The 7,269-nt window shown below is 51.6% G+C and overlaps 1 long non-coding RNA gene across 1 annotated transcript; it reads left to right on the top strand.

Moving 5' to 3' along the window:
- Positions 1-2,128: 2,128 nt before the first annotated feature.
- On the top strand, positions 2,129-5,746 carry LOC141021285 (uncharacterized). Its single transcript, XR_012181934.1, has 2 exons — positions 2,129-3,459; positions 4,261-5,746. It is a non-coding gene; the product is annotated as an uncharacterized lncRNA (long non-coding RNA).
- Positions 5,747-7,269: the final 1,523 nt, after the last annotated feature.

Genomic DNA, 7,269 nt, shown 5'->3' with positions numbered 1-7,269 from the left:
CGACCAGTGCTGCCGCCGGGCCGGCTGCCACAGCCTCATCTACTCCTGGAACTTGCAAGCCGGCACCCCAGGCCGCGAGGCCCCCGGGCTCCGCGCTTCTGAAGAGGCCACGGGACTACGCCGCTGTGGACTAGTAAGCACCTTGTCCTGATTTTGTTCTTGCTCCTGCTTCTGTCGTTGCTTCCTGACGTTCTTTCCTTGCACCGCCAGATCGACACTAGCGGCGAAGAAGAAGAGAGAGGGAGCGGCCACACCCCCGGGGACCCAGCAGCCCGGCACGGCCGCACCTCCTCCGGCACAGAAGGACGGCAATAGCCCTCGCGCCTCTCTGGCCTGGTCATCCTCACGAGGCCGGGAGGACCGTCCCTAGGAGAAGTCGACCACCACAGCCAAGCCAGCTCCGGAGGAGCCCGTTCTCAGCTCACCGGCAGAGGTCCCACAGGCTCTGGAGCTCCCAGCTTCTTCTTCTGCTGCCATCAACTCGCAGATCTTGGCGATGACGCTACCTCCTCCTTCCGTCACACCGCTAGCTCGTGATCCTTCTGCTTCGCCCAACGCTCTGGAGAAGGCTCTTTCTGCGCTGACTCGGCTCCGGAATGACCTTCAAGGCACTGACCGTCGCCTGGTGACGGGGCGCCTGGAGCTGATCTTAGGTTGGCTGCACTCCGACACGTTTGTCAGGGCGGCGTTGGGCCAGGCCGTCGCAGCTTCCGAGGAGGACAAGCGGGCCGCCGACCAAGTCGCGGCCACCCGTGAAGTGGCGCTGAAGGATGCCCAGGCTGCCAAGGAGCGCTGCAGGGCGGCGGAGGTCGAGCTGGAGAACCCGCGCAAGGAGCGGGCTGCCGTGGCTCGCCAGCTCGAGGGGCGGGAGGAGAAGGTGAAGGCTCAAGAAGAGGCGGTGACCGGCCGTGATGCTGAGCTGGAGCAGCTGGCGCAGGCGCAGGCCGTGGAACGTGACTGCCTGAAAAAGCTGGAGAAGGAGGTGGAAGCAGAGCGGGTCCAGCTGGAAATCAAGGCGAAGGTTCTTGCCGAGGATCGCGAGGCCTTCAAGTCCCTTGAGGAGAGATCCCGCGAGGCGCTGCGGGAACTCTACGAGAAGGGCTTGGAGAAGCCTTTGGTGACTGATGACGACGGCCCCGCCCAGCTACTTCCTCAGCTCATCACGGCGCTCGAGGCCGTCGTCAGCGGAATCGGCCCCATGGTGGAGGGGGAAGCGCGCGCTCTTTCCTCATCACCCTTGACGCGCGTCCTCGGCCATCTTCACCTTCGCGATCCCAATGCCGACCTTGGTGTCCTGCTTGAGCATGTGGATGAGGAGCGATGTGCAGTTGCTGCCAAGGCCGTGAAGGGCCAAGTGGAGGCCTTGCTGAAGAAGTTCCTTGCTATCGACCCTGCACCTCCAACCGATGGTGCCGCCGATCTCGCGTCCAAGGCCAAGGCCAACGACACGACCGACGGCGATACTGCCGACAGGAAGGCGCTCCTTGACGACGGCGCCCAAGGCTGAAGAAGAAGCTTGTGGGTGAACGATGGCACTCCTTCCCATTTTACTTTCCTGCGAACTTTCCTACAACATGCGGTGTGCCTCGTGGAGGCGTTAAAACTTCTTTTTGTTGCTTAAGGAACAATATGTTTTGTAACATTTTATTGAGATTCCGCGACTTCCTTCCCGTTTGCTTGATGTTCTACGTCGGCAGGGCCCGACCCCAGGCATACATCAGCCGCAGTTGGACTGTCCGGATCACCAGGACGGGACCAAGGGGTAAGTGGCTACGTGGCCAGTTAGGTTCCTGAGTCGCGATGCTCAGGAGTCCCCCTTGACGCGCAAACGGCCTGCGGGAAGGAGATGCGAAGGTAGGCCTTAGTGTTCTACGTCGGCAGGGCCCGACCCCGCGCATACCTCAGCCGCCGTTGGACCGCCCGGATCACCAGGACAGGACCAAGGAGTGAGGGGCTACTTGGCCAGTTAGGCTCCTGAGTCGCGATGCTCAGGAGTCCCCCTTGACGCTCAAACATACCATCATACCTGTCCTCGCCGAGGTCCCGCTCGGGAGGGGTGCGCGACTGTGACGCCCAAGACCGGCGCTCCAGAAGTCTTCCAGCTATTTTGTTGTCGTCGTGTGTTTTATTTTTTGTTTGTTGCATTCATCATGACATCATACACATTGCATCTGCATGTTTCTATAAAACCGGCATCCGTTTGTAGTTGTCGCGTCCCTCCTCGCCTCCGTTGACCTTTCTCAGACCAACCGTTCTTTTGTTGTCCGACCTTTTGACCCTCTCCGCTCAGTGCACTGGCCCCTCGCGCATGTCCAGAAGTTGTCCCGAATCCGAACCGGGCTGTCGTTACCGTTGAATTCGGATCATCCCCAAACATCCCTAAAATATCTCCGGCTTCTTATTTGGGCTACCTAACCTACTTAATCTCGACCGCCCGATTATAATCGGACGGACCGGATTAACCCTAACCTAACACACCTGATATATATAGCACCCATTTTGACAAACCCTAGAACAACTCCCTCCGTGCGCCGCCGCCACTCCGTTTTCCTCGGGATCCCTCCCGATCCAGCCGACCCGACAATCTCCATTGTTTTCAGCGCGGGCCAACCATCTCCTCCCCTCGATCCACCCAATCCCCAACCTCGCGAGCCTCCTCGATCCTCTCCCGAGCAGGTGCTCGCCCGGAGCCCCGCGCCCGCGTCCGGCAGAGAGCCGAGTTGCTGGACCAGCAGATGAGCTCCGTTCCCCATTGCACCTTTCTCCTCTCCTCTTCCTTCCTTCCTCCCCCTCTCTCTCTCATGCCCGATCCTTCCTTCTCTGTCCCAGGTACCCTGGAGCCGCCATGGAAGCCCCTACCACTGGACCTAGCCCTGCCTCGTCGGAGAGATCCTCGCCGTCGTCGCGCCCGTTCCCGACCTCCACGACCATCTGCAGCCTCGCCTGTTTCATCCCCGCAAGTCCCGCCGCCTTGCTGCTCGAGCACCGCTCTGCACCTCTCCGCCGTCGAGACCCGTCGTCCCCGCGCTCCTGTCGTCTTGCCGGACGGGGAGAAGCTGCCTCGCCAGCGGCCATGGCCTCGTATCCCGCCAGAACAAGCCATCCCTGACCTCCTCTCGCCAGATCCAGCGGCACCGTGGCCTCGCCTCTGCTTCGAGCAGGCGCGTCAGCTTTGATCCCCTGCCTCCTCTGCTTCGTGGTCCCGTTGACCAAGGCCCAGCGTGCCCGCTCGATCCAGCCCGCCTCCTCTCCAGCGCCACGCCAAGTCCCTCGTCGCACCGCCCTTCGCCAAGCCCGCTGTCGCTGCGTCCTCTGCTTCCCTGCATCGAGCAGCAGCAGCGAGCGCCTCGCTCGACTGGGTCCTGCCCGCGTTGACCGCGCCAATCGCCAAGGCCCAGCTCCTCTTCGCCAGATCCGCCGGCCTGCCAAGCCTCTCTACAAACGGGCCGAAGCCCATGGGTGAGCTGCCCCCAGCGCCTGCCCTGTTCGGCCCCTGTTCCAGATTCGGCCCGCGTATGTTTTTTTTACAGATCTGCGATTTTCCTATTATCCGGAGAATACAGTTTTACAGAAAACCCCCTAGACTTCATGCATTTAATATCTCACAAACCATGCAACATATTAAAACAAACTTTATATGTAAAATGCTTAGAATTTCATCTAGTTTCATAATATGCCACTTTCATCTATGTTTAAAATGTTTAAATTGTTGTTTGTTTTAATTTGCTTAAATGCCATGCTAAAATGCTTTATTTCATAACTAAATAACCGTAGCTCCATTTTAAATAAACTTTATATGTAAATGGGGGTGGAAAAATGTCTAGATTAACTTGGTTCACTTTATTTTGATTTTTAGCAACTTTAAAATCTGGTTTATGGCAGAACAGTAGCTAATTCAAAATATGGACATGAGGATTTCTCGGTATTGTTGTTTGTTGATCCGGCCTCATTTAAACTTGCCTAAATAGTTAGCTTATTTATGCTTCACCATATTGTCATGTTTAATAACATTTAATATTGTTGATACATAAATGAGATATAACTAAATAATTGATGTGGTGTTTCGTCAATGCATATTAAGCTCCACTTAATTTGTAGTATTGTTTGTGCACTTTGCCATGCCATACCTCATTAAACCGGACATGCATCATACTTGGTTGTGCATATTGCCATGTTTATGTGATGGTGTGTTTACTATGATGTTTTCTTCTTTTCGGTTGCGCTTCTCCTTGGTTATTCCGGTTACGTTGCGATTGTGAGGATCCGTTCGACTACGTTGATTCAGCTTCTTCTTCATGGATTCGATCTTCTTCCTAGCGGGATTTCAGGCAAGATGACCATTACCCTCGATATCACTTCTATCTTTGCTTGCTAGTTGTTCGCTCTATCGCTATGTCGCGCTACCTACCACTTGTTTATCATGCCTCCCATATTGCCATGTCAAGCCTCTAACTCACCTTCCTAGCAAACCGTTGTTTGGCTATGTTACCGCTTTTGCTCAGCCCTTCTTATAGCGTTGTTAGTTGCAGGCGAAGTTGAAGATTGCTCCATGTTGGAACATGATTATATTGGGATATGCCTGGTGTTTTGTTCCACTCTTGCCGTCCTAGTTTCCATACCGGTGTTATGTTCCTTGATTTTGCGTTTGTTACGCGGTTGGGGTTATGGGACCCATTGACAGTTCGCTTTGAATAAAACTCCTCCAGCAAGGCCCAACCTTGGTTTTACATTTGCCTCACCTAAGCCTTTCCCTTGGGTTTCCGGAGCCAGAGGGTCATCTTTATTTACCCCCCGGGCCAGTGCTCCTCCGAGTGTTGGTCCAAACTAGAGCACCGTGCGGGACCGTCCCTTGCAACTTGGGTTATGTTGGTACTTGTACGCTTAGCTTATCCGGTGTGCCCTGAGAATGAGATATGTGCAGCTCCTATCGGGATTTGTCGGCACATTCGGGCGGTCTTGCTGATCTTGTTTTACCATTGTCGAAATGTCTTGTAACCGGGATTCCGAGACTGATCGGGTCTTCCAGGAGAAGGAATATCCTTCGCTGATCGTGAGAGCTTGTGATGGGCTAAGTTGGGACACCCCTGCAGGGTATTATCTTTCGAAAGCCGTGCCCGCGGTTATGTAGCAGATGGGAATTTGTTAATGTCCGGTTGTAGAGAACTTGACACGTGACTTAATTAAAATGCATCAACCGCGTGTGTAACCGTGATGGTCTCTTTTTGGCGGAGTCCCGGAAGTGAACACGGTTTGGGTTATTGTTGAACGCAAGTAGTTTCAGGATCACTTCTTGATCACTTCTAGCTTCACGACCGTTGCGTTGCTTCTCTTCTCGCTCTTATTTGCGTATGTTAGCCACCATATTTGCTTAGTGCTTGCTGCAACTCCACCTCATTACCCCATCCTACCCATAAGCTTAAATAGTTTTGATCTTGCGGGTTTTGAGATTGCTGACTCCTCGTGATTCACAGATACTACCAAACAGTTGCAGGTGCCGATGATACCAGTGCAGGTGACACAACCGAGCTCAAGTGGGAGTTCAACGAGGACCTTGTCTATTACTATGTTTCTTTTCCGGATGATCAGTAGTGGTGCCCAGTTGGGACGATCGGGGATCTAGCAATTGGGGTTATCTTCCTTTTTCATTTGGCTTTTGACCGTAGTAGGTCTATGTGTGTACTCTGAATGATGTATGTTTAATTAATGTATTGTGTGAAGTGGTGATTGTAAGTCAACTCTTTATCCCATTCTTGTTCATTATATGCGATTGTGTGAAGATGACCCTTCTTGCGACAAAACCATCATGCGGTTATTCTCTAAGTCATGCCTTAACACGTGGGAGATATAGCCGCATTGTGGGCGTTACAAGTTGGTAATCAGAGCCATCCCCGACTTAGGAGCCCCCTGCTTGATCGAATCGCTGACGTTGTTGAGTCTAGAACAAAAAATGCTTTGAGTCTTAGATTATATATATCGGAGAGTAGGATTCTTTTTACTCCTCGGTCCCTTCGTCGCTCTGGTGAGGCCTCCTGACGTAGATGTTTAAAATTTAGGATCACGCGGGTATCTTGGGATCGTTCCGATATTCTTGTGACGAGAACATTGTTCTTGGTGCCTCCTGACAGTTAGGGGTTGTGGCAGTGTCCCGGGCAGTTGAGCTCCGAGGTGTTGTTGTTACAATTTTATCGTTGCAGTTCTGGAATACCTGAGTTTCGCCGACATCGAAAATCTCTTTTATGCAGTTGTTGGTGAGATAACCTCGATGCCACCCAGTACTGGGGCGGGAGTTCGGGAGTATTGCCATAACTCGTATAACGAATGCTTTTTGAAGGTTGAGGTACACGATTTCCGGAGTTTTCTTGGTTATGTGTTGACGGATGGATACAGCTGGATGTAGGGATTGCTAGTTTGGGTGAGATATTGTGCTTCCCCTGTATCCCCAACACCAGATTGCATAACCAGAAAGTTTCGGGAGTTTATAGGCGGGAATTCAAGTAGCTCCTAGAATATCTTTCCGACAGATGCATAATATGGGATTGGGTAAATCTCTATCATATGTATTTGTTCCGACTTATTCTGCAAGCCAAATCCTTTGTTTTGTTTTGTTTTGTAGTGTGGTATTCGAGTAGCTTCAATGTAAGTGTTGATTCCATACCTTTTCTAAGTGGTGTTCTCATATTCCTATGTGGATACTAATCCTTCTTGATCATCGAGATTACCATCTTAATTCTATTTCCAACCGGTGCGTTTCTCTTCGAGATGATTCCATCATTCTCCCCATCCGCAAGATCAATTCTAAGTTTTCTCAACGGTGTTTATTCCATCTGCCCCAAGTTGCCTTTGTTTTTCCCGCCCTCCCACCCTTTTCTTCAAGGACTCGGATTTCTTAATCAAGTATCATGTTTATTGATGCGAAGTTTCTTCATTCTTCTCTTTCAATGTTCTTATCCGGTGATTCTTAGGAAGATACTAATGGAGCTTCAAGTTCATCATTCTCTTTTCTTCTCTGGTGGATCAAATTCAAGCTTTCGGTGTTGATCATATTCCTTTTCTCATTTCAAGTGCTTTCTTATGCCGGTGTATCTCTTAATCATTCACCTCTCGCTTTCCATTTGTTCCGGAGTGCTGAAGATATCTCAGAAGATTCGTTTCCATTCTCAATCCGTTCAAGGTATTTTGAGGTTGTTATCTCAGTCAAGCCATTTAATTCAACCGGTGTAATCTCTCTTTTCAAGCAATTTTTTCAACGGTGTTTGTTTTTAGTGGGCC

The sequence above is a fragment of the Aegilops tauschii genome, chromosome 4 (genome assembly GCF_002575655.3).
Source record: "Aegilops tauschii subsp. strangulata cultivar AL8/78 chromosome 4, Aet v6.0, whole genome shotgun sequence".
Taxonomy (NCBI): domain Eukaryota; kingdom Viridiplantae; phylum Streptophyta; class Magnoliopsida; order Poales; family Poaceae; genus Aegilops; species Aegilops tauschii.
Note: the sequence above shows the minus strand (reverse complement) of the source record. Positions and strands in the feature narration are given on the sequence as shown.